Source organism: Phascolarctos cinereus, unplaced genomic scaffold (genome assembly GCF_003287225.1).
Source record: "Phascolarctos cinereus isolate Bilbo 61053 unplaced genomic scaffold, phaCin_HiC Scaffold_8;HRSCAF=390, whole genome shotgun sequence".
NCBI lineage: Eukaryota > Metazoa > Chordata > Mammalia > Diprotodontia > Phascolarctidae > Phascolarctos > Phascolarctos cinereus.
The window spans coordinates 56,024,310-56,046,324 of record NW_027556291.1 but is presented as its reverse complement, the minus strand read 5'-3'; the positions used below and the strand labels follow the sequence as shown (position 1 = coordinate 56,046,324).

Genomic DNA, 22,015 nt, shown 5'->3' with positions numbered 1-22,015 from the left:
GTTTTGCTTCTACATCATTACTACAAAAGTAGTCTGTTTCCTGTGAATAGTAATATATTTTATGTGGGCAAAAATCAGTTAAGTGGAACTGAGTTCAAGTTTATTACGAGCTAGAGGTGGTTATACTCATCTGAGATTTTCTCCAAAGTTTCTGAAGCAGTTTTGATTTATATATGTGCTAAAGTTAATCCTTGAAATACAAAATGCATTTGCAGTCATATTATATAGCTAGCTACAGGCAGATTATACTTCCTAAGCAAAACAGGACTAAGTGGAAAACAATGAGTAAACTAACTACTCCTTCAGCATTATCTTCATAACTTCCACTTGCACTGCTCCATCACAGCCTTCTGGCAAAACACTGACACTTCATGTTATAATTCTAAAGATATATAGATTTAAAAATTGATTTCCACAAAGAAATATTAAAACTTCATATACAACAAATCTGTTTTTAAAAGTACAGAAATAACATCTATGCCAATTGTTCTATCATGCTGATAATTTGCAGTACATATGTAAGATAGTTCAGATTTGGTCACTCAAATATTTATAGCATGTATACTGTATATCCTGAATATAATGAACACACTACTCTAAGTTTAGGTTATTAGTCAGAATGTGTATTCAAAATATTTTCTATATCAAATACTGCCATAACCCAAACTCTGCATATAAGATGCCAATAGTTACAACTTTTGTTCTATTTGATTATTAAAAGCATTTCATTAGCAAGCTACTAATGTTAAGCACACTAAATGTACAAAATACACAACTATTAAAAAGAAGGGAACATTCATTGCCATGCAAAAATCTTAACTAATAAAACTGCATAGAAATGCAATTTAAAAGGGTAAACTCAAACAAACTTTTACGTAACACTTATGACATGAAGTCAGCAGTCAATTCTGCTTAACACAATGCTTAACCAACCAAGATTTAGAAAAGGAAATACATTCTTTTTGCTGGTGTTTATCAGATCTTTGAATTCACAGGAACAATCCAAATCAGCAGCCTTTATAAATTATCTCTGTCTCATGAAATTAACTCTTAACAGTCTTTTTAATGACATCTTTTCTTTCAGAGAAGTCATAAGCAGGATAGTTTTCATATACTTCTTTCAAATCAGTTTCATTGTGACTTCTTCGAAGCTGGCATTGGCCAGAAGTTTCTTTACAGTCTCTTTTAGTTCTTCATCTGTAGGCGGTTTCTTCAGCTTTTTAATTAAAGGCTCATCATCTGAACTATCTTCAGATTAACTTTTTTTTAAATTATTTTGATTTTTCTTAGTCGTACTGCTATCTGCCTTCTTGACATTGGCACTTTTTACAGATTTTTTGCTTTTAGAAGGAGTTTTTTGTTTAGGTTTTGCTTTTTTAGACATCTTTTTAGGTGGCTCTGATGGGGTTCTTGGGTGCTTGTGCTTGGACCCCAATTTCTCCCTGGCCTCAGAAACACTATCCCTGGCAGTTTCTCCTCAGCCCAAGGCCACTGTGCCTAGCAATTACTCATGAGTGGGCCCCAGCAAAACCCTTATCTCTTTCCCTGGTTCAGTTACAAACAGCACCTGAAGGAATTATTAGTTTGAACTGGCTTTGCACTGGGTCATAAAGATATTCTTACTCACTTGACTATCTATACTACCGCCCTACCTCATTATCTACATCCTGGACTCCTCATTATGTATATTCTAGACTTAAGACATATGTATACTCCCTACATCTATCTTGTCAAACAAGACATTGACTGGTGGCAAGACTAGACAACTCTCAGTTACCCCTGAACTTTAGTTAACTTACTGATGTAGCAGGCCTAAAACCACACCTCCACGTGGCCCCCCTTGTGGGCTTTTCCCAGTGAACTCTGGGTAAAATGCCTGCAGAGTAGGTACAAGAAGGGTATGTTCCTTTAAGAACTGACCACCCTTAACCACTCCCTAATCCCACCCTGAATCACCTAGTTAGCATGTTTGGCACATGTTTTATTATATTTTATCCTACATAAACTTTAACTGTACCCCTCTAAGATTGCAGGTTCCTTAAGAATCCTTGCTCGCTGAAAAGCGTAACAATAAACTTTTTGCCAACTTGACTTAAAGAATGCTTGAGTTTATGAATTCATTCCAGATGACCCTGTCTTATACTTCAGTCTTTGAGGGGTCACAACCTCTCAGACCGCAACAGCTCTTCTTCATTTTCTTTATCTTCTTCCTCTGAAGAGTCCTTTTTTTTTTTCCATCTTCACTACTAGATTCGTCTGATAGAATTTCAGGGTATTTGGTATGCTTAGCCTTCCTTGACATTCCAGAGCTGCTCCGTTCCTTTTTACTGCCTTTACTTGGTGTTTTGTTATGTTTTGTTTTGTTTTTATTTTGGCAATGGCTTGCCAGAAGGCTTTGAATGCATTAAAAAATTCAAGATCCTGGTTACCAACTCACTATGCCTGATCTCTCCAAATCAAGAACTTCACAGACACTTTTTAACATACATTCCTAAATTGTTTCAACATTTTTTCCTTTTTTTTATATATTGGTCACTTCCTTTTTTGAATGGAAAGCCACTGAACTGACCCACATTCTTCTTCAGAAAAGCTACTGTGCCTGGCCTGTTGTAAAGCAGTTTATGAAGATTTCTAAGTTCATCAGGTTTCTTCTTACTTAGGAAGAAGTATATTCTTTCAGTTTCACAAAGTTTCTGTCCCTTTCCTTGGGCAATTGTAAATTGTTCCCTTTGTAGGGAAAATACTTGCATTGTCAACCTCCCTACTTTCTTCTTGCCTTCTATGATGAGACTCTTTTCTTTTTCTTCCTCTTCATCCTTTTCATCTTCCTCCTCCTCCTCATCTTCCTCTTCTTCACTCTCTTCCTTGTCAGACACCTCAGGGTCTCCAAAATCTCACTTTTAAAGGAAGCCTTCCCCAAACTCCCTTAATTCTAATGCTTTCTCTCTGTTAATTATTTTCTGTATATCCTGTATAAAGCTTTTTTTGCATATATTTGTTTACATGTTGTCTTCCCAATTGGATTGTAAGCTCCTTCAGGGTAGGGAAAATCCTTTGTATCTTCTTGTATCCCCAGAGCTTAGCACAGTGTCTGGTACATAGTAGGCACTTAATAATTGTTTATTGATTGACTGAAATTGTTTTGATGGTTATTGTTTTACAGAATAGATTAAGATCTAGTATTTCCTGATTTTTTGCTTTAATTCACTTGATATTATAGACCTTTTCCTCCCCCAGACAACTATTCTTAATATTTTTTCTAGATCTAGAAAGTAATACTTTGTTAGCTTGATGGATATAGCATAGGACAAATAAATTAAATAGAATTGTCATTTTTATTATATTGATTCACCCTAACCATGAGCAATTAATATTTCTCCAATTATTTCAATCTGTCGTTATTTCTTTAAAGTATGTTTTGCAACTGTGTTCACATTGTTTCTGCCTGTGTCTTATAATGTCAGCTCCCAAGTATTTATCCTTTCTGTAGCTACTTTAAATGGAATTTTCTTATCTTTTTCTGCTAGATTTTGTGAATAATTTATTGAAATGCTGTTGGGATTATTTCATACTGAGCAACTGCTGAAGTTGTTAATTGTTTAAATTAATTTCTAATTAAGTCTCTAGGGTTCTCTAAAAAAAATTACGTAAGCTAAAAAGCAATAATTTTGTTTCCTCTTTCTCTATGCTTATCCCCTTCATTCCCTTTTCTACTTTCATCTGTAATAACTGTCATTTTTAGCACTGTTTTGAACAGTAATGGCAATAATGGAAATGTTTTCTTTGTCTCTGATCTTATCAAAAGGGTCTCTAATTTATCTCCATTACAGATAATACCATGTATCATATCAAGGAAAGATGTTTACTCCTATGCTTTATAGATTTTAAAAAAAAAAACAGGAATATATAGGTGTTACATCTTCTGAAAGGCTTGTTGTGCATTTATTGACATAATCCTATGATTTTTGTTAATCTTGTTATTAATATAAATAATAATTTGCATAGTTTTCCTAATGTTGAATCATCTCAGCATTCATGATGTAAATCCAGTCTGGTTATAATGTATATCTTTATAGTATGTTATTCTAATTTCCTTAATAATATTTTATTTAAATGTTTCACATCAATACTGATGAGATATTAGTGAATAAATCTCTTTCTCTTGCCTTTTTCTGGTTTAAGTTTCAAAACCATGTCTGTTTGATAGATGGAATGAGGTATGACTCCTTTTTCATATGTTTTTAAACATCTTACATAATATTATAATTGTTCTATTAATATTTTACATAATTCACATAATTATATATTACATGAATGTTATATTACTGTATATTACATTATATATACTTACATAATTACATGTAAATCCATATGGTCATGAGTATTTTCTCTTTTTGAGTTCATTTATGGCTTCTTCAATTTATTTTTCAAAGATACAATCATTTAAGTCCTCTACTTTCTATTCCTCTAGGCATTTTATATTTTTATAAATATTCATCTATTTCTTATAGATTTTCAGGTGTATTGGTATACAAATGGGTGACATATTTCCTAATAATTTCTTTTTTGTTTTTATCATTAGTTGCAAATTCATGTCTTACAATTTGGATATGGATCATTTTTTTTCTTTCTTTTTAAAATCAAGTTACCTTATAGTTTATCTATTTTATTGGTCTTTTCATAAATCCCACTCCTATTTTAATTTATTCCTTCAATGTTTTCATTTTGCCCACTTTTGCTAATCTGTGATTTTCAGGATTTCTAATTTTAAATCTAATAAAGGTTTTTAATTTGTTAGTTTTCCATTTTTTTAGTTGCATGCCCAATTCATTGCTCTCTTCTTTCTTAAAAGAAATTACTTAGAAATATCCATTTTCTACTAAGTATTGCATTTTCTGCATTCCAGAAATTCATGTTGTCTCATTACCTTTTTTGTCATCTTTAATGACAAATTTTAATGAAATTATCATTTCTATGAATTGTTTTTAGACATCTGTAATGAAATTTTTGTCATCTTTAATGAAATTATCATTACTGTGATTTGTTTTTAGACTAAGTCATTCTTTAGAACTAACATATTTAGTACACATTTATTTTTATCTTCTGTTAATAACCTTTTATGTCAATAAAACATGCAGTTAATATTTCTGCTTTTCTGCATTCATTTGTGAGGGTTTTATGCCATGATGCATGATCATTTTTGTGATGGTACTCTATACAACTCTGAAATATGTGTATGCCCATTCAATATTATCTAGCTATGTATCATATTTTACATTTCTAAAAATCTATTTTCATCTTTCATTTCTTTTTGTATTATTTTTGGTTAGACCTCTCTAGGTCTTGGATGGGATTAAATTGAGATCTAATTCCATTATAGTAACTCATTTAACTTTTCCTTTAAGAATTTAGATGCTATGCCATTTGGAACATATATGTTTAGTACTAAAATAAATTCTATGATTCTTCCATCAAGTTTTCCAGTTTATTTTAACTTGGTGTATTTTCTTGTTGCTTCGTTTAAGCTCATAATTGCTACTCTTACCTTTTTACTTCAGGTTAAGTGTAACAGTTTCTAGTCCAACCCTTATTTTCACTCGAAGCTTCTTTCTGTTTCAAGTGTATTTCTTGAAAATAATATATTGTTGAATTCTGGTTTCTAATCTTTTCAGCAATTCTCTTCCATTTGGTGGATAAATTCATCCTGCTCATACTTATGATCATTAATTTTGTATTTGCCTCCATCTTATTCTCTTATACCTTTCCTTCTTTTTGCTTCCCTTACCCTCTTTAAGAGTTTGTTTTGCATTCGGACAATTCCTGCCTTGATCTATTTTTCCTCTTATGTTTCAATTTTCCTCAGTTTCCCTGTTTGGTAAAATGCATTTCTGTGCCCAATTGTACACGTGTCTGTTTCTCTCTGTGTGTGTATCTGTGTGTATATTCTTCCCTCCTTTGACAAGTTTAGATGAAAGTGAGGTTCAAATGTCACTTGCTTCCCTTTCACTACCATATCCTGATTGTATATAGACCTCTTACACATCCCAAATTTGCAATATAATTTTCCCCATCCTCCTTCTCTGTCCACCCTCTTAGTATACTTCTCTCTCCTCCTTTACCATTCATCTTGAATGATTATCAGAAAATAACAACCACTCTCAGGCTTTCTATCTAATTAGACTCCCTCTTTGATTCCTGATGATCAAAGACTTCTGGAGAGATACAGGCATAATCCCCCATATTAGAGTATAAACAGTTTATCCTTGTTTAGTCATTTCTAACTGCTGATTCATGTTTACCTACTTATGCTTCTATTATCTTCTGTGTTTGCATTTTATAGTTTCTATACATCTCTGGTCTTTTAATTGGGAATGCCTAGAAATCCTTTATGTCTTTAAAGATGTATTTTTTCCCACAGAAGGATTATACTCAGTTTTTCTAAGTAAGTTGTTCTTGATTGTAAACCTAGATCTTCTGCTTTGTGGAATAGCACCTTCCAAGTTCTCTGTTCCTTTAATGTGGTGACTATTAAATTGTGTGATTCTGACTGCTGCTCCTCAGTACTTGAATTCTTTCTTTCCAGATGTTTGTAGTATTTTTTTCTTTGACTTGGAAACATTAGATTTTGGCTATTATATTCCTGATAATTTCTATTTGGGGGTTTTCTTTTGTGAAGTACCCCATGAATTCTTTGTGTTTCTACTTTGTTCTCTGGTTTGAAAAGATCTAGGCAATTTTATTTTATGATTTCTTAAAATATGATATCTAGGCTAGTTATTATGACATTAAGTTAGTCTTATAATTCTTTTTGTGTGTGCATGTGAGGCAATTGGGGTTAAGTGACTTTCCCAGGGTCACACAGCTAGTGATTGTTACGTGTCTGAGGTCAGATTTGAACTCAGGTCCTCCTGACTCCAGGGCTGGTGCTCTATCCACTGCAACACCTAGCTGCCCCTTATAATTCTTAAAATATCTCTCCTCAATATCTTTTTCAGGTTAACTGGTTTTGATACCAAATACCTTGTATTTTCATTTTTTTCATTCTTTGGCTTTGTTTTGATATTTTTTGATGTTGAATAGAGCCATTAATTTCACTTTGATCAATTACCATTTTCAGGGAGTTTCAGGGAATTGACTGTTGTGGGAAGAGGCTGATATACTTTAAGATCCAACCCCCTGGAAAACCATCATCAGAGGGGAAGAAGTAAAAAAATGAGTAATATGGGAAAACAAAAATGAAATTACTAAAGATTTCAGGAGACAGAAAACTGAAAGACCTTGAATATAGTAGATAAATCAATAGGTAAAACCTTAAGAGCAGAAGGAAATATGACCACTCAGTTTACTAAAAGTGTTCGGACCTCCATGAATAAATACTATAAAACAAATGAAAAGGACTCAACATATAATGATACAGAAAACTGTGGGATTTGAGGAGAAGATGGAACCATAACATGCTGTTCTTAAATGGTTTTTTAAAAAATGAGAATTATGAGAGTGTTGCAGTCTGAGAGGTTGTGACCCCTCAAAGACTGAAGTACATGACAGATCATCTGGAATGAATTCAGACTCAAGTATTCTTTAAGCCAAGTTGGCAAAAAGCTTATTGTTACGCTTTTCAGCGGGCAAGGATTCTTAAGGAACCTGCAACCTTAGAGTGGTACAGTTAAAGTTTATATAGGATAAAATAAAACAAAACATGTGCCAAACATGCTAATTAGGTGATTCAGGGTGGGATTAGGGAGTGGTTAAGGAGTGGTCAGTTCTTAAAGGAACATACCCTTCTTGTACCTACTCTGCAGGCATTTTACCCAGAGTTCACTGGGAAAAGCCCACAAGGGGGGCCACGTGGAGGTGTGGTTTTAGGCCTGCTACATCAGTAAGTTAACTAAAGTTCAGGGGTAACTGAGAGTTGTCTAGTCTTGCCACCAGTCAATGTCTTCTTTGACAACATAGATGTAGGGAGTATACATAATGTCTTAAGTCTAGAATACAGTTAATAGGGGGCAGCTAGGTGACACAGTGGATAGAGCACTGGCCCTGAAGTCAGGAGGACCTGAGTTCAAATCCAGCCTCAGACCAAACACTTGACAGTTACTAGCCATGTGACCCTGGGCAAGTCACTTAACCCCAGTTGCCTAAAAAAAAAAATACAGTTAATGAGGAGTCCAGGATGTAGATAATGAGGTAGGGCAGTAGTAGAGATAGTTCAGTGGGTAGGAATGTCTTTATGACCCAGGGCAAAGCCAGTTCAAACTAATAATTCCTTCAGGTGCTATTTGTTACTGCACCAAGGAGAGAGATAAGGGTTTTGCTGGAGCCCACTCATGAGCATTGCTAGGTACAATGTCCTTGGGCTGGAGATAAACTGTCAGGGATAGTGTTTCTGAGGCTAGGGAGAAATTGGGGTCCAAGTATAAGCACCCAAACATAAGCACCCAACCACCCCATCAAGAGCATAATTTATTTCCTAGCAAAAAATAATTAGCATAATAGAAAATTTTGAATTTATAATGGAAGTATCACCACAGAAAGAAAAGAGAAGACAACTGATTAGTAATATAAATATACAGAAGAGGATAATTTACAAGAAAAAATAACAGAAGGTATAAAAGAAAACACACTATTCAAGCAAAATGCACTGATCTTGAAGACAGTATGCATAGATAAAATCTAAGGAATATAGATCTCCCAGAAGAAAATGATTTTAAAAACCTGAAAAGCATTAGGAAATTAGGAAATAATACATGACAATTACCCAGAAAATGAAATATTAATAGAAATAGTGTATAGATAGCCTCCACAATAAAACCCAAGGCTGCAAGCTCCAAGACACATAGCCATTAAATTTAACAAATCAATTTAGAAGCAAGTTCTGCAAGTGCAAGTAGAAAAACCTTGAAATACAAAAGAGAGAGGGGGGAGGATTCAAGTAATACAAAACTATTCTGCAATCACAAGAAAACTTAGAATGGAATGGAATAATGCGTTTTGATGTCAAATGGAACTGTGGATGCAGGGTGAACAAATCTACAAATTTGAACTTAACCATAAATGAAAAAAGATGGATATTCCATAATAAAGCAACATTTGAAACATTTTATAAAGAAAAGCAGACCTAAAGCGAGTGTTTACGTCTTGAATATGCCAAGCAACAAAAATACAGAAGTGAATATAGGCAGCTGCCAAGGTCTACAGCAGAAACAGAGTAACAGTAGAGAGACAAGTAAGAGATGTCTTTCAAAATTCACCAGGAGATAAGTTTGAAGGCAGAAGTCTATTTAAATAATATTGAAGAAGTGGGCCTGGAGTATTATGGACAGATTTTGTAAACATCCTGCCTACTGGTGTACCAAAGTTTTTCGGTTTTGTTTTTGTTGGGGGAGGAGAGGTTTGTTTGTTTTTGGTGGGACTACATTAAAACATGGGAGAGTACATGAAAGGGGAGAGGGGAGAACATGGATAAAGAATGTTTGATGTGTCTGAGTCAAAATGAGGGTTAATAAGGAAGGGAAAGTGACCTTTGTGATCTCAATAAGAGAAAAGAGTGAAGGAGAATGCGGAGAGGAAGATGTGAAATTAGAGCGGAAAAGGAAATAGGCCTTTCTTTCAGGGTGGGAAAGGGTTCCAGTCATGAATGCTTTTATGAGTGAAGAGAGATGGTTTGTGAAGGGCTTTTGGGGACTTGCACAGTGTGTGGTCTGGAGGAAAGCCCAGCAGAACTTAGCCCATGGTTTGGCTATGGTAATTGCAATTGACTAAAGAAGTTAAATAGAAAGGGTAATTTACAAAGACAATGAAACCTCATCCCCAAATAAGTGATACAGGACCCCAGGACACTGGCCTCTCTGGTACAAAGGAGGATTGTTCAACTAATTGGGAGGAGTTATCATTTGTTTTGTTTTGTTTTTTAACTGCAAGGTCAAGTTTAATGTAATTTTCCTATCTTTGTTGAATACCTCTTTCATAAGTTCACTAGAGAAAGAATAAATATTCCAGAAAATAAGCATCAATAAATCACTAATTACCATGGGGACTTTTCCATCTCCAAAGATAGCTCTAATCCTGGCTTGCTGGACCTTATACCAATTTCTTTTCAATCCTGTCATAATCCTTAGGAAAAGAAGAGGGGTGACTTTCTTAACCATTTTGCTCTGAACAACCAGGTAGACACTGAAATAAATCACTAGGTGGTATAAAATAATAGGACACACACACACAGATAAGCAGATATGCAGAGACAGGGATAGAGAAATATAGTAGCTAACTTTTTCCATCAACCATTTTCTGCTCTTCTCCTACTCAATGAACTCTCACTTTTAACAGAGGAAAATTCTAAGCAAAATTGACCCACAATGTGAGCACACCAAAACAAATTCACAATAATCTGCACCTGATATCCCCCAATTTTGTATTAAAATGAAGGTAGATCTTACTGTCCCTTGGTAAAATTCAAAGATCTAATATTATCTATAGTTGTTATATAATGCTATGAACATTTCATAGATGGTTTTATGAGTTAATGTGGTCAAGGAAATTCATCTCTCAGTGAGCATCCTTCTGGCTATATTTAGCTAGGCTGGGCAGAGGATCCTGAATGTAGAGCTGCAAAGAACTTCAGAGGCCATCTAGTTCAACCACTATAGTCTACAGATGAGGAAAATGAGGCTACAGAGGTTAAGTGACTGGCCCAGGATCACATTGGTACTAAGCATCAGGTACAGGATTTGAACTAAGGTCAAAACCAGGATTTGGAATGCAGCCCTTGGATCTCCTATAATACTTGTACTACCTCATTCACAGGGTTATAGGGAGAAAAGTGCTTTGTAAACCTGAAAATCTAGAGAAATGAGAGTTATTACTGATTATTATTCTTGCTAGGACTCTACATCAGCCAGGTCATTCTTTGAAGTTGTTCATTTATGGAACTCCAGCTCCTCAAGGTGGAGTATTATTAATTATTATTTTTTCATTCAATAAAAATTTGCTTTCTCTCCCTTCTATACTTCCACCTTACAAGTGAGAAAGAAAAATAAAACCTGTTTCAAACATGTAGAATAAAGCAAAACAAATGTCCTCAATATCCAAGTCCAAAAGAAAAAATGCATACATACATACATGTCACATTCTACATTCTGAGTCCTTCACCTCTCTATCAGTAGTTGGGTATCACATTTTATCACTAGTCTTCTTGAATCCCTGGTCGGTTATTACGCTGATCAGAGTTCTAAGTTTTTCAAAGTTGTTTATCTTTACTGTTTTCAAGGTATAAATTATTCTCTTGTTTCTTTCTTTTTCACTCTCTACCAGTTCATATAAGTCTTCCCAGGTTTCTTTGAAACCCTCCCCTTCTTCATTTCTTACAGCACAATAATCTTGTATCACATTTGTTTACTATATCTTTTTCAGCCATTTCCTAGTTGACGGACAACGCTTCAAGATTCTCATTCTTTCCCACTTCAAAAAGAGCTCTATATTTGTACATTCTTAGCTAAAGTTTGTTTTGCCTACAATAAATCGCTCTCTTACTACGCCCTCCTTTTAACTCCCTATTCATCTTTCTCCCCTTTCCTTCCTATTTCCCTGTTGAGTGAAACGTATTTTTATACCTGATTGTGCATGTGTATATGTATATATGTGTGTGTTTCTGTGTGTGTGTGTGTGTGTGTGTGTGTGTGTTCTTCCCTCCTTTGACCAGTTCAGATAAGAGGGAGCTTCAAGTGTCTTAGGCTCCCCCCAATCTTTCATCCTTCTTTATACAGATTTCTACTTGTATATTACGGGAGATAATTTTTCTTACATTCCTTTCCCTTTCTCCTCCCCTGTCACTGCATTTGCCTTTTCCTCGCTTTTCTTTCTACTTTACTATCATCAAGATATAGCAGATCTATTCCTGGGTCCTCTGTCAAATTAGACTCTCTCTATAATGCCTGAAGATGATAGGACTCAGAGGGACCATTATTTCATTTCTCCACATTGGAATGTAAACACTTTATCCTTGTTTAGTCCCTTTTAATAGTTTATTCATGTTTGCCTGTTAATGTTTTCTTAATTCCTTTGTTTGAACTTCAAAGCTTATATGCACCTCTTTTTATCAGGAATGTTTGGAAATCCCTAATTTCACTAAAGATCTATTTTTCCCTTGCAGAATTATACTAAGTTCTGTTGAGTAATTTATTCTTGGCTATAACCTATATCCTTTACATTGTATTCTAAGTTCTCTTCTACTTGATAGTAGTGATTGATAAATCATGTGTGATAACTGTGGTTCTTCAGTACTTGAATGCTTTCTTTATGGCTGTGTGCTATATATTTTCTTTGACCTTCAAGTTCTGGATTTTGACTATAATGTTTCTGGGAATTTTCATTTTGGAGAATATTTCAAGAGAAGAACTGTATATTCATTCAATTTCAACTTTGCCCTCTGGTTCTAAAATATCTGGCCAATTTTCTTATAAGATTACTTGGTGTTGGTTTTTAAGTAGTCCAGTGATTCTTAACACATCATTATATTTTCTAGGTTAGTTAGTTTTGCTATGAGATGCTTGTATTTTCTTTTAATTTTTTTTCAGTCTTTTGACTTCATATTAATATTTTTATTATCTTACGGAGTGATTGGCTCCAATTTCATTCATTCTAAATTTTCAGGGAGTTTTATTTCTTGAAAAAGGTTTTGTACATCTTATATTAAGCTGTTAATTTCCTTTCCAATTCTTTATTTCATAGATCTGATTTCTTTTCAATTTTTTTCTTCTCATGCTCTGATTTAATTTATTAAAACATTTTTAACTCTTTTTAAAAGTTCTGTTTATTTTTGAGGCTTTGCTAGTAGTTGCTTTATAGTCATTTTCTTCCTCAATAGAGGATTTAGTGCTCCACTGCTTGGGCAGCTTCTGCTGGATGAGGCCACCCTGACTTCTAGTGGCTGGAAAGCAGCTCATTCTATGAATTGGAATTGCATTCCAATCCAAGCAAAATCAATGAATCAACAAGTATTTATTAAGCACCTAGCATGTCCCAGGCATTATTTTAGGCCCTGGGGATATAAATATAATGAAGGAAATGATCCCTAATCACAAAATCCAATACATATTATCAAAGTGCCTTATGGAGTTGATACATATGACATCCATCCAGAGCAGTGATTATAGCAAAGTATGTCATTGCTCTGCAGTAGGTCTGGGATGACAAGTGGGGATGGCTCAGTGCACCTCATCCCCACAAGTTTAAATAAGCAGAGCCTATGGACTCCTTCACTGGAAGAATACCATACATTCTCTGGCCTGGTATGTTCATTCACACAGCCTGGTTTGGGGCCAAGTCAACTGATTAACTATTAATTTCCTGAGAAACTCAATACTTTGACACTAGAGGGATCCTGACATAGGAAGCTATGAAACTTGTCCACAAGGCTTATTGTTGATGTGGACAGAATAGGTATCGTTTGTGAAGGGTGATCTGAGGGGTACAGAATATTTTCACTCTTCCATCCCCAAATCTCATTCCCACTGAACTATAAATTCCACTCATTAACTGATGTAAGTGAAAGGCTTCTGGTTTTAGATTTGGAGTCAGCAAGCATGACTCCTTGCCCAGTTCCTCCCATGGCTCTCCTTCCCTTCTGTGTTTGGGTTGAATCAGCATCTACTACATTTTGCAGTGCTGGGGGAGGATGTGTGGGGTTACCTAGGCAGAGTCTCTATGAATTGTGGGGTCCTTAACTTAGGGCCAACCCCAGGCAGAAGGAAGCACAATTTCAGCAGCATTCTCCCCCACCATCTTCCTTCTAAAATAACACATAGAATCTGTGTCTATTCTTTGTTAAAGAGAGGTAGGGGAGAGGAGAAGGCATGCTGGCAAAGTCTCAACAGCAGAAAGGGATACCAATATGGGTCCTGGGCAGGAACTCAGAGGTCAGTTTGTGCATCTTTCCTGGGAATGTGGAGGCTGGTGGGAGAGGAGAGCTGAGGGAGTACATTAAAGTTTATTGAGCTCCTCCTGTGTCAATTCATCTAGGTTACACCTTGTCTGGATTCTCTTTGTTTTGTCATGGGGGTAGGGAGGAGAGTAGTATTATCAAAATCTATAGCTGGAAAGAATCCTAAAATGATGTCTAGACAGCAGTCCTGTTCTTCATACTGTGAGTTCTCTGGTGAGGAAGAATTCAGTGTCCCTGAAAGCAACATCACTAGTTGCCATGGTGACTATTCTGTTTCCAAGGAAACCCCCAATCCTGAGTTGCTGGCTCTCATGTTCCTCATCAAGCTCCTCTTTTGATCCCTCAGCTAAGAGGATAAGTGCATGTCTGTACATTTTGTTCTGAATAGTCAGGTGGACACTGAATTGATTTCTAGGTACTCCAAAACAAAACAGGAGATATGTACAAATATGATTATATGAACAGGCACATGTAAATAAACACACAAAACAAGATATTGGCAGAATTAGAGATTAATAGAGAAACTAACAGCAGCCCAGGATGTATAAGAAGCTCTGTAAACTGGCTATGGCTGTAAGACTTGAGACACGAGAAAGAACAAACATGCCATTCATCATGCCAGTCAAAAGCACAGTAAGCACCTATTGGCCGGCTGGCAATGTCTGTCCTTTGCTCAAGTATATGGCAGAACTCTTAAATTCCTAAGTTAGTCTCTGAAAGTTGAGGTATCCTATGCAAAACACCAACAGTGCTTTAAGAATTACCAAGCACCTTTCACATGCCTCATGTGATTTTGACCAGATCCCTATGAGGACTAATATAATGATCACCATTGTCCAGATGAAAGAATTGAGGCCCAGAAAAGGGAAATGACCTTGCCTAGAATGGGGATGGGGATGGTGTAAGGATGAAGGGCACACTGCTACTAAGCGCTTCACTCCAGGACTGTCTCCTCACTCTCTTGACCTCCAAAGACCTTTCTGGGAAACTTTATCCATTCATTTTGGGAATTCTACCCCCAGTTCCCACCACCCACCTAGAAGTCCTCATTGGTAAGTAAGCACATATTCATACAACCCACTATATCTAGCCAGCCCAGATCAGACCATTCTTGCCCTTATACCCAGAGAGTGTGCAAGGACATTGTCCTGCCAGCAGCCCTTCAAAGATATCAAAGTATAGGACAAGTTACTCAAGGTACTGATGTATTTCTCTGACACTTAAATATTAGCTATATGAAATCATCTGGAAGACAGCTTGAGCTCCCTTTCTCTAGGACTCTGTACACAATGGTGAGAAAGGGTAGGAAGGGTTTATACATACATACATATATATACATCAACTCTATCACTGCAATAAATCTACTTTTCTGAAAGGTAATTAAGTCAGATGAATTATAAATAATATCAACTCATCATTAGGCGGTGAAAACATTCTTGAAGGTTCATGAGCTATGACACTCCCCCTCAAACCTACTTTTAAACCCTGAGGAGAGATGTGATAGCTGTTCTTTGGGGACCTGACCTGTGAGGGTTAATGGGGACTGGCAGAGGTACACATGCATCATCTCTTATAGTTCTCTAAGATTCCCTCGAGATGTTCTCATTCCTGTTTTATAGGTGAGAAAACAAAGGCTCTCTCAGATGTTAAGAGACTTCCCACGGATCATAAATCTACTAAGTGTCAGAAATGAGAATTGAACCTATGTTTCTTCTGACTTGAAGTGCATACCCATCCATGTTGCCACTGTATCACATGGCTGGCTTCATTTTCCTTTTCTTTTTTTTTTTTAACTTTTAAAACCAATCATTTTCTGCTATTCTCCTCCCCAATAAAATGTCATATCACCCACACTGTGACTACATTTGAGTATGTATAGAATATTATGCACCTCTAGTCCCCACCTCTGTACAAAAAGGAAGGAAGATCATACTGCCCCTTGAAGAAACATTACTTGTTGCTACAATTCCAGGATACATTATGGGTACCACCTCTAAATATGTAACCCCATTAACATATCTGAAGTATTAACTTGTCATGCTTCTGACTGTACTTGGCCAGGCTGGTCTTAGCATCCTAGCTCTCTCTATAAGTAGAAAGGATATCACAGACCATCTAGTAAAAGCCCCCATTGCACAGATGAGGAAACTGGGGCCAAGAAAGGTTTAATAACTTGCCAAAAAAAAAAAACCCACACAAGTACTAATCATCAAAGCCAGGATTTAAACCCAGGTCTTCAGACACCACTACTGCCAGTTTTCTTTTCAGTGAACAACTGGGCCTCCCAGGGGAACTTTTGCCCACACACATTTTTTCCCAGAACATATTAGTATTTGGCTTCTGCCTAGGTCGACATAAAGAAAGGGTAAAGGAATTTAGCTTCTATGGGAACAATCGGGCTGACAACAAAGCAAATATAGGACAGACTTTATTTCACCTGATGGAAAAATACAAGGTATAGAGAACAAGTACTTGAGCACAGTACCTGAGTCTAGCCAGTTAAATTCTTGTAGGGCTGATTGAGTCTATAAAGAATCAAGACAAATCACTGTCTCTCTCTCCCCACCTCCTCAAGGACCACCCTAGAAGTTGAGGACTTCCAAAGACTATGCTGGAGGGAAAGTGTGCCATAGACTTAGTACAGATGGGGGAGACAAAAGACAAAGCAGTCAATAAAGAAATTGTCCTGCAATAAATATTTATTAAGCACTAACAATTTGGCAGGCCCAGTGCTAAGTACTGAGAATATAAATACAAATGGAAAGAAAGACAGTTTCTGTCCTCAAGGGGCTTGTATTTTAATGGAAGAAGATAGCATGTAAAAAGTCAAGAAAGCTGTTGGGGTGGGGTGGTAAGGTAGAAGATGTCTGGAGGGCCTACAGGGGAATAATAAATGGCTGGCCTGGCCCCAGTGAATAATCACCCAATCCAAGGGAGAGGCCATTAGAGGTGGAAGCTAATTCCAAGGTATGAATCCAAGGAAGCTTTAGGATAAAGAGCTGGGGCATAAACAGATAAAGTCCAGAATGAAGAAAAGTAGAGAACAGGTGGTAAATGTCAGATAGGTTTTAGTGGTAGTAATGACAAGACTTGGAAACTAATTCAATATGGAGGCTAAGAGATAATGAGGATCATGAAGTCAAGTCATATGAACAAACATTTATTAAGCTCCTACTATGTGTCAGTTACTATGCTATGTGTTTTGGACAATAATATGAAAAAAAAGAAATGGAAAACAGTTTGCCCTCAGGAGTTTGCAGTCTAATAGAGAAAGATAACACCAAATGAAGCTGAAAGGTGGGGTGGAGGTGCATGACTGGGAGTGATGGTAGAGAAGCCAGAGAAGTCACAAAGTAGTACAGCCAGGTGGAAAATGAGATATCTGTCCTGAGGGTCCTCCTTAAATGGAGGTTTTGGAGTTAATGACTCTGCTCTCTAATCATTGAAGTTAATAATAATGATGAGACATGAGTACCATTAGTATCATTAGATAGATTATGGAAGGATGGATAGATAGAAAGATAAATAGATAAGCAGGTAGGTATGAGGGGAGAGAGAGGGAAAGATTGAACATTTTTAATAGACTTACTAAGTATCAAGGACCAGGGGAAGAGGTCACATAAATGAGGGGGAGAGGGAGAGAGAGAGAGAGAGAGAGAGAGAGAGAGAGAGAGAGAGAGAGAGAGAGAGAGAGAGAGAGAGAGAGAGAGAGAGGAGCCATTAGTAGGCATCCATAGATGGGTCCATTTCTAGTATTCCAAACTCTAGATAGAACCTAGGCATAGATCTTGCCCACGGTGTTGATGCGGATGGGACCTGGACCCCTAAAAAACCCTTAACTTTCCGATAGAATCTAAACTCCTAAAAGGAAAAGACCATGTCTTTGAAAGCAACCCAGTCTCTGAATTTTCCCATACATTTCAGTAGCCCAGATCACTGGTGCCTGGGCCCAAGGCATCTGGCCCACCCCAGCCCACCTGGATTATTTAATTAACTTACTTGCCACTCCTTAATCTCATCCAGATCTTCCCACAGTCTTTTGGTATAAAAGTATCAGTCTTGGATTTATCAAATGAGCAGACTCACTAGGAATCTTACCTGTGATAATAAACTAGCTACTTGGACTGAAAGAAAGGTTGAGTGGTCAAATTCTTTTGAGGCAGACTGCCACCCTGTACCTTTGCATTTCAGGGTTCCTAGCACACCTAGATTGCAAAATTATTTTAAATGGAATTTCTCTTTCTACCTCTTCTTGCTATATTTTGTTGTTAACATATAGAAATGTTGGTGATTTATGTGGGTTTTATTTATAACCTACAACTTTGACAAAATGATTATACTCAGTTCTGCTAGGTAATTTATTCTTGGTTGTAACCTATATCTTTTGCCTTCTGGAAAACTACATTCCAAATTCTCTACTTCTTGATAGTAGTGATTCATAAATCACACATGATCTTCACTGTGGCTCCTCAGTACTTGAATTCTCTCTTTCTGACTGCTTAAAGTATATTTTCTTTGACCTGAAAGCTCTAGATTTAGGCTATTATGTTCCTGGGAGTTTTTATTTTGGGAAAGTATTTCAAGAGATGACCTGTGGATTCTTTGTATCTCCATTTTACCTCTTGTTCTAAAAGATTTAAGCAGTTTGCTTTTTCTTAAGATTAAGATTAAGTCATGGTTTTCAAGTAGTCCAGTGATTCTTAAATTATCACTCCTCGCTCTATTTTCCAGGTCAGTTGCTTTTGCTGAGATACATTATATTTTCTTCTATTTTTTTAATCTATTGACTTTGTATTAATATTTCTCATTATTTCATGGGGTGATTGGCTTCAGTTTGGCCCATTCAATTTTCAGGGAGTTTGTTGCTTGGGCAAGGTTGTGTACCTCTTGTATTAAGTTGTTAACTTTCCAATTCTTTCTTCCTTAATTCTCATATCCTTTCCAAAAGTTTCTCTCACGCTTTGACTTCATTTATTAAAAACATTTTTTACTCTTTTAAAAAAATTTGTGTCATTTTTTCTGGGAATTCTAGGAGAATTTCTGTCCAAACTGAGTTCATCTTTGAGGCTTTGCTTGTAACAGTTTTGTAGTCATTTTCTTCCCCAGTTGTGGATTTAGAAAGGCTTCTACAAGGCAGATTGGACAACTTTTGCTGGGTACAACCATCCTGGCTACCAGTGGCTAGGAGGCTACTCACCCTTAGGATAAGTGGTGTTAACAACCAGAGTATTGCATTTCAATCCAAGACAAGCCAATAATTCAACAAGCATTTATTAAACACCTAGCAGATCCCAGGCACTATTCCAAGTTCTGGAGAAATAAATATATTGAAGGAAACAATATCTAATCACAAAATCCAATACATACTATTTAAGTGCCTTAGGAATTGATATGTGTGACAGCCATCCTGGAGAAGACATTACAATAATATATACCATGCTCTAAAGCAGGGGCTGGAACAGTAAATGAGGATGGCTCAGTGCAGCAAACTCCCCAAAGTTTCCATAAGGCAGAGCCCATGGACTCCTGTACTGGAAGAATCTCATATGTTCTCTGGTCTGGTATGTTCTTTTCCACATCTGCATGAGGCAGAATCAAATTGATAAACTATTAATTTCCTGAGAAACTAAATGCTTTCACACTGGCAGGATCCTTACATTGGTAAAGTTGAAATTTGTCTACAAGGTTTATAATTGATGAGAGCAGAAGAACTGTAACTTTATAAAGGGTGATTTGAGGGGTACAGAAAATGTTCTATCTCGGGGCAGCTAGGTGGCGCAGTGGATAGAGCACCAGCCCTGGATTCAGGAGGACCTGAGTTCAAATCCAGCCTCAGACACATAACACTTACTAGCTGTGTGACCCTGGGCAAGTCACTTAACCCCATTGCCTAGCAAAAACAAAAACCAAAACAAAACGAAAATGTTCTATCTCAAAATCACTCTACTACTAACCTATAAACTCATTCATTGTGATATAGGGGAAAGGTCTCTGGTTTTGAATTTGGAGGCAGCTCTCTTTTTGTTTAATATCTGAGTTGAATCAGAATCTACCAAATTTTGCAGTGTGGTGCCAGAGTGCAGGGGATAACCTGGGCAGAGTCTCTATGAAAAGGAGGGGGGGGTGACTAATCCAGAGCTGACCCTGGGCAGAAGGCAGAACACTTTCAGCACACCCACATACACACACACACACACACACACCAAATTCCTTCTAAAATAACTGGGCAGAATCTGTGTTTATTGAAGCGAGGTGGGGGAGAGAGTAGAAGGTGTCCTAGAAAAGTCTCTGCAGCAGGGGTGGATTATAATATGTTCTCCAGGAAGGAACCCAAAGGTCAGTTTGTATGTCATTCCTAGGAATGTTGGGGCTGTTGGGGAAGGATTGTTGAAGAGGTACATTAAGGATTACTGTACTCCTGAGTCAATTCATCTTCATTCTATCTTGCCTGGATTCTCTACTTTTTGTCCTACAGGTATGGGAGGAGGGTAATACTGACGAAGGCTCTGCAGATGGAAAGAACTTCAAAATTATCTCTAGGCAAAAGCCTCGCCCTTCAGACTGAGAGTCCCTGCTGAGGATGTAATCAGTGTCCATGAAGGCAGCATCATCTGATTCTAATCATCAGTTGCCATGGTGACTGGTCTGTTTCCAAGGAAACCCTCAATCCTGAGTTGCTGGCTTTCATGCTAGATAGCTCCTTATCAGGCCCCTGTTATGACCCCTTAGCCAAGAGGAAAGGTGTGTGTCTACTACTGCTTTGTTCTGAACAGTTAGATGGGCCCAGAATTAAATCCCTATGTGCTGCAAAATAACAAGAGATGTGCATATTCATATAGACAGATTGGTAGAGATAGAGAGAGATTAATAGAAAAGCTAACAGTGGCACCGAATGGATAAGAAGCTCTGTAAACCAGCTATTGAGGTAGGAAAAAGACCAAACATGCCATTCCTTATGCAATTAAAAATCCGGTGATTACTCCCTAGCCAATTGCCAATAATTCTGAACTTTTCCCAAGTACATGGCTGAACTCTTAAAGTTTCCAAGTTACTCTCTGCAGGTTGGGACGTGCTATGCATAACACCAAAGGTGCTATAATGAAGACAAAGCACATTTCACAGCTTCATTTGATTTTCACAAGACCCCTGTGGGGTAGAGAGGACAAGTATTTTGAGCTCCATTGTCCAGATGAAATAACTGAGTCCCAGAGAGCAGAAATGACCTGCCTGGAATGGGAATGGGGTGGAGTACGGATGGAAGGTACACAGCTGCTAAGTGCTTCACTCCACACCTGTATCCACACTTGCTCTCCCGAATGTCCAGTGACCATTCTGGGAGCTTTTATCCCCTCAGGGAATTCCACCTCCCAGCCCCCAACTCCAAGGACTAAGAGGTCTTCACTAGTCATTAAGCACATATTCACCCAGCCCATTATATCTATCCAGCCCCAGATCAGCCCATGCTAGCCCTCATATCCAGGCAGCCAACTTAGACTATCGTCCTGCCATCAGTTCTGCAGAAATATAAGACGAAGTAAAGGAATTTTTTTTGAGACACTAAAATAATTCTCTGTCACTTAAGTATTAGCTGTATAAAATAATCTTGAAGAATGTTTGAGGCCATTTCCCCCAGGACTTTGTATGTACTGGTGGGAAAGTAAGACTTTGAGTGGAAGTTTTTTTTTTTAAATACCAACTTTATCACTTCAATAAATACCCTTTTCTGAAAGGTAACTGCATGAAGTAGACTAAATTATGTCTAGTGATCATCATGGAAAAACACACTGTTGGGGGTTAATGAGCTCTGACACCCCACCTCAGGCCTACTTTTTAAACCAGGCCTGCACAACCTGTGGCCCACAGGCAGCTTACAGCCCATGGGCACGCCAAAGAATTTCGGGCAGCCCACACATACATTTTTCGTGGGCCGCCCAAAATCCTTTTCCATGCTGCAGGTTGTGCAGGCCTGTTTTAAATCCTGAGGAAAGATGTAACAACTGCTCTCAGGGCACCTGAACTGCCAATGTTAGTGGGTACTAGGAGAGGAGCTCCAAGCCTGTGCTGCACGTTACCTCT

General features: G+C 37.2%; 1 pseudogene; it reads right to left on the bottom strand.

The window, feature by feature from the left end:
- Window positions 1-1,043: 1,043 nt before the first annotated feature.
- On the bottom strand, window positions 1,044-21,887 carry LOC110200011 (protein DEK-like; annotated as a pseudogene).
- Window positions 21,888-22,015: the final 128 nt, after the last annotated feature.